The sequence below is a fragment of the Macaca nemestrina genome, chromosome 15, assembly GCF_043159975.1.
Source record: "Macaca nemestrina isolate mMacNem1 chromosome 15, mMacNem.hap1, whole genome shotgun sequence".
Classification (NCBI taxonomy): Eukaryota; Metazoa; Chordata; class Mammalia; order Primates; family Cercopithecidae; genus Macaca; species Macaca nemestrina.
In genome coordinates this window covers 6,894,383-6,903,747 of record NC_092139.1, presented here as the reverse complement: position 1 = coordinate 6,903,747, position 9,365 = coordinate 6,894,383, and positions in this window count along the sequence as shown.

The following is a 9,365-nucleotide window of genomic DNA, read 5'->3' as shown; positions in this document are numbered from 1 at the left end:
CAGGAAGAAAATTTAACATTGGTGCAGTTCTTAGATCGAACCCGTCATCCATATTCCCATTGGTCAATGGCCCAGTAAATGTCCTTTATAGCATTTTTTCCTCCAGTATTGGATCTGGTCTAAGACCAAATTTTGTATTTACTTGTCAGGTCTTTTTAACTTCCTTTAACCTGGAACCTTTCCACAGTCTGCCTTCCTTTGTCTATATGCCATTAACCTTTTTGGAAATTATACTATCCCCATCTATCCCTACTTTTAAACAACAGAATGCTCCTCCTTCTGAGTTGATCTAGTGTTTTCTACATAGTTAGAGTGAGGTTAGGCATCCTGGGTGGCCCACCAATATGTGATGTTGTGTTATTTTCAGGATGTCTTATCTGCCCTGCACTGGCAATGTTAATCTTGATCACTTGGCCAAGATACTGTCTGATTTCTTTGCTGTGTAATTACTATTTGATATGGTTTGGATCTGTGTCCCCACCCAAGTCTCATGTTCAACTGTAGTCCCCAGTGTTGGAGGTAAGGCTTGGGGGGAGGTGGTCGCATCACAGGGATGGGTTGCTCATGAATGGCTCAGCATCATCCCCTTGGTGCTGTCCTTGCGATGAGTGAATTCTCGAGAGATCTGGTTGTTTAAAAGTGTGTGGCCCCTCCCACCTTGCTCTGTCTCTTGCTTCTGCTCCCATCATATAAGACACTTGCTGCCCCTTTGCCTTCCACTATGATTAGAAACTTCCTGAGACTTGCCCAGAAGCAGAAGCCATTATGCTTCCTATACAGCCTGCAGAACTGTGAGCCAGTTCAAACTCTTTTCTTTATAAATTACCCAGTCTCAGGTTTTTCTTGACAGCAATGTGAGAATGCACTAATACACAATTCTTCTCTTGACGCTAACAGCCAATCTCCGGGGAGACCTCTAAGACCACACAGTGTCAGCTCCTCCACAAATTCCCAAATCCTTCCTCCATGACTCTGGCCTGGACCAATCTTCATGTCCTGGTGATGTTTCCCAACTCCAGCCCACTCACATCCTACTGCAAGCAAAGGCTCTTTTCTCGCCCTCCAGTCATTCATTCATTCATTTGTTATTGATATGGACTAACGGAGACCTATTTTTTCTAATGGTTTATAACTTATTACTGTTCTTAATTATTTTGGTGCCCAAGTTGTCCCAGATTTGGCCAGTGAGAGCCTGTTCAAGCAGGCTCCTGTATTCTTATGACATGTCTTCATCATTTTTTCTTAACACATCCTCACTTTGGGAAATAACAAGCTATGTGAGGCTCATCTAGTGCCTTCCTCACCCTAGCCCTGGAACAAGCCATTTCTCTGAGGAGCCTGGTTTCTTTTCATGGCAGGCGGTATTAGAATCCGGGCCTGCTGTGATTTTTGCAACTGGGCTGACTTTGCTTCTAGGCTTTGTCACTGGACTGAGTTAAGAAATATTTAGTGATGTATATGCACCTGGACACAAATGAAGTTGCATATATACATACGCGCAGACACATACATGTCTAAGTGAACATGGGCATGCATAGACTAACATCTTGAACATCTTGGGTACATATATCTCAGAAGCCATGCATTCACCTGATTTCTCTGTGCAAACACAGAGTTGCCCTCTCTCATCCCCCAGCTGTGCAGTGTGCAGTCTTCAGCTGTTAGCTCACCTGAGGCCCACCTCAGCTTTCAATCTGAAGTTTGTCCTCCTCTTGGAAGCTCTGAGCCAATGTCTGAGCAAGGCAGCAGTACAAGGGCTGCCCATCCCTACCCAGCGCAGGACCACTCTGTGGGCAGTCCTTGCCCCAGAAGTCTCCACCAGGATGAGAGATGTTGTAAGTCTGCACGTGGTCTGGCAGCCCCCACGGTTCCACCCTGCATCCTCCACTTTCCCTCACAAAAGTGCTCTCCAAGAAGCCATGGATGCTTCTAACCTCACCCAGTACCTACGACCCTGGTCCCAGCCTGCACTCCAGGGGTCTTTCTTGCTTTCCTTGCTCTGTATTCGATGTCCCTTCTTTCACAGTGAGAATCCTGGCACCTGAAAACAACACCCTTATTCTAATGCCCAGTTCTATGATACAGCCCAAACCATTGCAAAAGTGCTTTGCTCACAGCACCATGAAAACATCTATGAAACAGAGTTCAGTATCTGTTTCCAATTCTTTCCCAAACTCTCTGTCCCAGACCTACACAAGACCATATTTGTAAGTTTGTAGGATTAGTTCTTGTTTTATTTGTTCTTTCTTTAATTTCTTTATTTTTGCAGAAACATATAGACATTTATTTCCAATCACAATGATCATATACAGCATCATGATGCATATAAATACAATATACAGCTCAAATGTGTCACAGCCAGGCAACACATTTGTATTTACTGCTTACCATGCACCTGATACTCTACAAGGAGCTTGCCTCATCTTTAATCCTTCCATAAACTCTGCAAGGTGAAGACACTGAGGCTTACAGAGAGCACATGTCTTCTCTGAGCTCACAAGTTAAGAAGTGGCAGACAGGTAATTTATTTTATTTTTTATTATTATTTTACTAGTTTGGGGAAACAGGTGTTTGGTTGCACGAATACATTCTTTAGTGGTGATTTCTGAGACTTTGGTGGACCCATCAACCTGAGCAGTGTATGCTGTACCAAGTGTGTAGACTTTTATCCCTCACCCCCCTCTGACCCTTCCCCCCAAGTCCCCAGAGTCCATTATATCATTCTCATGTCTTTGCATCCTCATAGCTTAGCTCCCACTTATAAGTGAGAATATAGGATGTTTGGTTTTCCATTCCTGAGTTACTTCAATTAGAATAATGGTCTCCAACTCCATCCGAGTTGCAGTGAATGCCATTATTCCATTCCTTTCTATGGCTGAGTAGTATTCCATAGTGTGTGTGTGTATGTGTGTGTGTGTGTATGTGTGTGTGTATATATATAAAAAATGTGTGCATGCTATATATATACACTATACTATATGTACACGCAATATACTATATATATACACACACACACACACTATACACACACACACACACACACACACTACATTTTCCCTATCCACTAGTTGGTTGATGCACATTTAGGCTGGTGTATATTTTTATAGTTGTGAATTGTGCTGCTATAAACCTGTGTGTGCAAGTGTCTTTTTCATATAACGACTTCTTTTCCCCCGGGTAAATACCCAGTAGTGGGATTGCTAGATCAAATGGTAGTTCTACTTATAGTTCTTTAAGGAATTTCCATACTGTTTTCCATAGTGGTTATACTAGTTTACATTCTCACCAGCAGTGTAAAAGTGTTCCTTTTTCACCACATCCACAACATCTGTTATTTTTTGTTTTTAAATTATGGCCATTCTTACAAGAATAAGGTGGTATCTCATTGTGGTTTTAATTTGCGTTTCCCTGATAATGAGTGCTGTTGAGCATTTTTTCATATGTTCGCTGGCCATTTGTATATCTTCTTTTGAGAATTGTTCATTCATGTCCTTAGCCCACTTTTTGATGGGGTCATTTGGTTTTTTTTCTTGCTTATTTGTTTAAGTTCCTTGTAGATTCGGGATATTAATAGTTAGTCAGATGTGTAGTTTGTGAATATTTTCTCCCACTCTGTAGGTTGTTTGTTTCCTCAGTTGATTATTTCTTTTGCTTTGGAGAAGATTTTTAGTTTAATTAGGTCTCACATATTTATCTTTGTTTTCGTTGCATTTGCCTTTGGATTCTTGATCATGAACTCCTTGCCTAAGCCAAGGTCTGGAAGAGTTTTTTTTTTGATGTTATCTTCTAGAATTTTTATGGTTTCAGGTCTTAGATTTAAGTCTTTGATCCATCTTCAGTTGACTTTTGTATAAGGTGAGAGATGAGGATCCAGTTTCATCCTTCTACACGTGCCTTGCCAATTATCCCAGCACCATTTGTTGAATAGGGTGTTCTTTACCCACTTTATGTTTTTATTTGCTTTGTAGAAGATCAGTTGGTGGTAAATATTCTGCTGTATTTCTGGGTTCTCTATTCTGTTCCATTAGTCTATGTGCCTATTTTTATGCTAGTACCATGCTGTTTTAGTAACTATAGCCTTGTAGTGTAGTTTGAAGTCAGGTAATGTAATGCCTTCAGATTTGTTCTTTTGCTTAGTCTTGCTTTTGCAATGTGGGGACTTTTTTGGTTCCATATGAATTTTGGAATTTTTTTTTTCTAGTTCTGTGAAGAATGATGATGGTATTTTGATGGCAATTACATTGAATTTGTAGATTGCCTGTGGCAGTATGGTCATTGTCACAATATTGATTCTATCCATCCATGAGCATGGGATGTGTTTCCATTTGTTTGTGTTGTCTATGATTTCTTTCAGCAGTGTTTTGTAGTTTTCCTTGTAGAGATCATTCACCTCCTGGGTTAGGTTATTCCTAAGTTTTTGTTGTTGTTGTTTTGGTTTTTTTGCAGCTGTTATAAAAAAGATTGTGTTCTTGATTTGATTCTCAACTTGGTCATTGTTAGTGTATAGCAGTGCTACTGATATGTGTACATTGATTTTGTACCCTGAAACTTTACTGAATTCATTTATCAGATCTAGGAGCTTTTTGGATGAGTCTTTAGGGTTTTCTAGGTATACAGTCGTATCATCAGCAAACAGCAACAGTTTGATCTCCTCTTTACTGATTTGGATGCCCTTTATTTCTTTATCTTGTCTGGTTGCTTTGGCTAAAACTTTTTCTGTTTTTTAGAGTGTGATTATGGTGTTCACTTGAAAAACATTGAGTTCATTTGTTAATTTTCTGTCGCTCTTGGTTCTTTTTCCTCTCTCTGACCTTATTGATTAAGTTTTATGTTTCTGAATATTTAAAACATTAACATGCTCCCAAATATCAAGACGAGATCAAAGGGTGCTGTGGAGAGGTCCTCTCCCTTCTGTGTCCTTCCACCCTCTCCTTTTATCCCATACCTCAAAATTATCATGTCTACTCTTTCCTACTTTATCTCCTCTGTGTTTTTCTTTCTATGCATGGTTTCTTAATTCCCCTTCTTTCTTACACAAAAGGTAGCATATTCTACATTACATGTTATCTTGCGCTTTGCTTTTTACAGTTAGCAACATCTCTGGAAAATCACTCTATATTCATTTGTAGAGGTCTTCCTCATTCTTTCTTATAGCTGCATAGTACTTACTACTACATACCACAGTGTGGATGTACCTCAGATTCTTCCATGTCTCTCCTGCATGTGGGTGCTCGGGTCATTTCCTGGATTCTGCTATTACAAACAATGGTGCAATGAATAAGCCTGTGCTTATACATTTGCATATAATTGGAGGTGGATCTTTAGGGTAAATTCCTAGAAGTGAGATTGCAGGTTTGAAGTGTGAATGCACACTGCACATTGTTTTGTAAGAAGTTGCCCAATTTTCCACCACAGAGATTCCACCATGCTTCATGCCCACTAGCAGTTCAAGACAGTGAGGGTTTTCCATGGCCTCGCTGGTGGGAACTGTTATCCAGCATATGAATATTGTCTCTGTGATGGCTGAAAAGTGGTGCCACAGTATAGTTTAAACACACATTTCCCTTATTTGGCATGTTTCATGTTTAAGGGCCATTTTATAGCCCTTATTGTGAATTGTCTGTTTACGTCTTTGGTCATTTTTCTTAGTTTTAAGATGTCCTGTGTATTTCAAAGAATATGGGCCTTTTTTTCTTTCTTTTTTTTCTTTTTTTTTGAGGTGGAGTCTTGCTCTGTTGCCCAGGCTGGAGTGCAGTGGCATGATCTCGGCTCACTGCAACCTCTGCCTCCCGGGTTCAAGGTGATTCTCCTGCTTCAGCTTCCCTGGTAGCTGGAATTACAGGCGCGTGTCACCATACCTGGCTGATTTTTGCATTTTTTAGTAGAGACAGGGTTTCACCATGTTGGCCAGGCTGGTCTCAAACTCCTGACCTCAGGTGATCCACCCACCTCAGCCTCCCAAAGTGCTGGGATTACAGGCGTGAGCCACCGTCCCTGGCTTTTTTTCTTTTTTCTTTTTTTTTGAGATGGAGTCTCACCCTGTTGCCTAGGCTGGGGTGCAGTGGCACCATCTTGGCTCACTGCAACCTACACTTCCCAGGTTCTAGCAATTCTTCTGCCTCAGCCTCCCAAGTAGCTGGGACTACAGGTGCAGGCCACCACACCCGACTAATTTTCGTATTTTTAGTAGAGATGGGGTTTCACCATATTGGCCACGCTAGTCTCGAACTCCTGGCCTCATGATCCACTGTCCTCTGCCTCCCAAAGTGCTGGGATTACAGGTGTGAGCCACTGCGTCCAGCCAGAATATTGGCCTTTTGTCTGTGATAAATGTTACAAATATTTTCTTCCAGTTTTCTATTTGTCCTTTGATTTGCTGATGACGTTTTTGCCATGCAAAAATATCTTGTTTGAGTTTTTTTGTATCAAATTATCAATCTTGGTTTTCAGTCACAGTTAGAAAATCTTCTTTACCCAGAGTAGAGGAATTCACTCATTACCTCTAACACTCCATAGATTAACGATGACGTGTGGATCTCTCATCTACGTGCAGTTTATTCTTGTGCTTGGGATGAGGAATGGATTAATTTTATCTTTTTTCCAAATGGCTTTCTTGATGTCCCAACACATTTATTACCCAGATCGCTTTAGCATTGGGCTCAGTTTTAATTCCCTCATGAGTGGCCTTGCGGGTAGAGGAGGGGGCACTGGTATACAGGGCAAGTGAACCCTGAAGTTGGGGCTTAGCCTGGGAAGGTTTTTGACTCTGCTCAGAAAATAATTCAAGGGTGAACTGGTGGTGTTAGACAGCAGCTTTTACTGAAATGGCAGTGTGCAGCAGCAGAGGTTCTGCTCCCTGCCGAGCAAGGCTCCCCCATAGGCAGTGTGCCCAGTGTAGCAGCTCAGGGGCAGTCCTGCAGTCACATTTATACACACTTTTAATTACATGCAAATTAAGGAGCGAGTTATGCAGAACTTTCTAGAAAGAGGGTGGTAGCTTCTGGGTTGCTGCCATGGAAAGGGGCGGTAACTTCCAAGTGTTGCTATGGTGATGATAAATGGCCACATGGGTGGGCGTGTCTTATGGAGAAGGCCTTTCACCTCGTCCCTGTTTCAGTCAGTCTTTAATCTGGTCCAGAGTCTAGTCTCCACCTCCCACCTCATGAGAGCAGGGCTGTAATGCTGGTTCCAAGTGGAGAATGGTCTGGCCTTCACTGGCCTAAGGGCCTCATCCTTCTACCTCCCAGGTCTGCTGTTGGCTCCTCTGAGACCTGAGGATGCTAGAGGTGCGCCCCTAGGGTGGTATGCTGAAACTGGCTTCTGGCAAGATGCCCCATCATCGGCATTCCCTGAGGCCCGGGGTCCCACTGACCTAGAAGTGGGGGCTCTGATCGCTTTACTGCAAGGAGAGAGTGAAGGATATTGGGGGGCAATGGAGGAATGTCGTGAGTCAGTCTTGGGTCACCTGCAGCCCCAGGCCTTCTACAGGACCCCACGAAGTTCTGCTCTCACCCTGATTCACACCTGTCATCTCCCACCTAGGGGACCAAAGTAGTTTCCATCTGGTCCCCTGTCCCACTCTGGCCTTCCCATGACAGCCAGAGGGATCCTTTTAAATCAAGCCACATGACATTTCCTGCTGGCTCACAACCCCCCGTGTCTCCTTCTATGGTGGCCTGGAAGGGACAGAAGCCTCTTCGTTAATCACTGAGGCCCCTAACTCAAGGCAAGACAATGAGTTGGGCAGAAGCCAAGTTGCAGAGGCATCTGGAGCTCCTTTTGTTGTGTACAAATGTACGGCTCCTGTCCAGCATTGTCGGTGGCCTCCTGGGACCCTGCTTGGCTCGCTCCCTGTTGCCAGTTGGGTCAAGTGCAAAGTCCTTAGCTCAGTCCCACCTCTGCCCTGCTCAAATTGCTTCACTATTCCCTGCTCATTTCTTCCCAGGCCCTGCCCCTCTTGGTCCAACCCTACAATCCTGCCAGACTTCAAGGCTCTTGCTGGCTATTCAGCCCATGCCCATCCTGCTGGGCCCTGATCCCCATGGAGGTTGGAGCCCACCAGTGAAACCAAAACCGCTCCAGATATACACAACAAAGGGAGTTTAGCGTAGGGAACGAGGGCACGGAAGTGGAGGAGTTCGAAACTGACAGGGATGGCAAGAGGCCCCAGTGAGTGGCAGCTCAGGGAGCCCCTGCTGTGGCTGGTGGGAGGCGGGAAGGGAGGAGGAGGGCATGGGAGGAGGAGGTCAAGTGTTCCCATGGATGGCATCTCAGCAGAAGATGCATCTCCTCTGTGACCTGGTGCAGTGGCCCCCTGTCACTGGGTGAGACTTGTCTTGCCTTACCAAGGCAAGACAATGCCTTGCCTTGTCTTAACCCCATGCCTTGTTGTAACAGCAATGCTTCCTCAACCCTCATGTCTTAGTTTGAATGCCCTGTGCTCAGCGCAACTTTCTTTGGGTCCTGTATTAGGTTCTGCAGAGAAACAGAACAGAAGACATATATGTATATGCAAATAAATTTATTTATTATACCAGATTGGCTCACACAATTATAGAGGCTGAGTCGTCCCAGGATCTGCAACTGGCAAGCTGGAGACCCAGGAACACTCATGGTGTTCCAGTCCAAGGGCGGAGGAAGAATCCCTGTCCCAGCTCAAACAGGCAGGCACGTCAAATTCCCTCAAGTCAGATTTTTTCCCCATTCAGTTCCTCAATTGATTGAAAGAGGCTGAGCCACACAAGAGAGGCAACAGCTTGACTCAGTCCGCAGATTCGAATGTTAATCTCATCCAGAAACACCCTCATGACACACCTGGAAGAATGTTTTGTTTTATTTTGTTTTTGAGACAAGGTCTTACTGTCACCCAGGCTGCATGAACTTCAAGACTCAAGAAATCTGCCCACTTCAGCCTCCCAAAGCACTAGGATTGCAGGCATGAGCTGCTGCACCTGGCCTGGAATAGTGTTTAACCAAATATCTGGATACCTGGTGGCGGAGTCAAGTAGATACATAAAATTAACCATTGCAGCCCTCAGCAGGCATGGAGTTCCCCGGGGTACATTCTCCCTTGTGGCATTGATCAGCTCCATAATTAAATAATCACACTGGCAGCCAGGGAGGTGGCATCGCATCCCTCCTGGGCCTTGTTTGAGCTCTGTGAGGACGGGACCCTTGCTAGGTTCATTCACCACGGCTTCCCCTGGGCCGGGCGGAGCGTCCAGGGTGTCACAGGTGCCTTTAAATGTGAGGTGCAGCAGGTAATGCAGGCCGCATGGTCACTCACCTTTGCACAGTCAGGGGAGAGAAGCAAGCTTCGAGCAGTTCTCAGAAGTGAGGAGGGGAGGGGCTGAGGATGGGCAGTG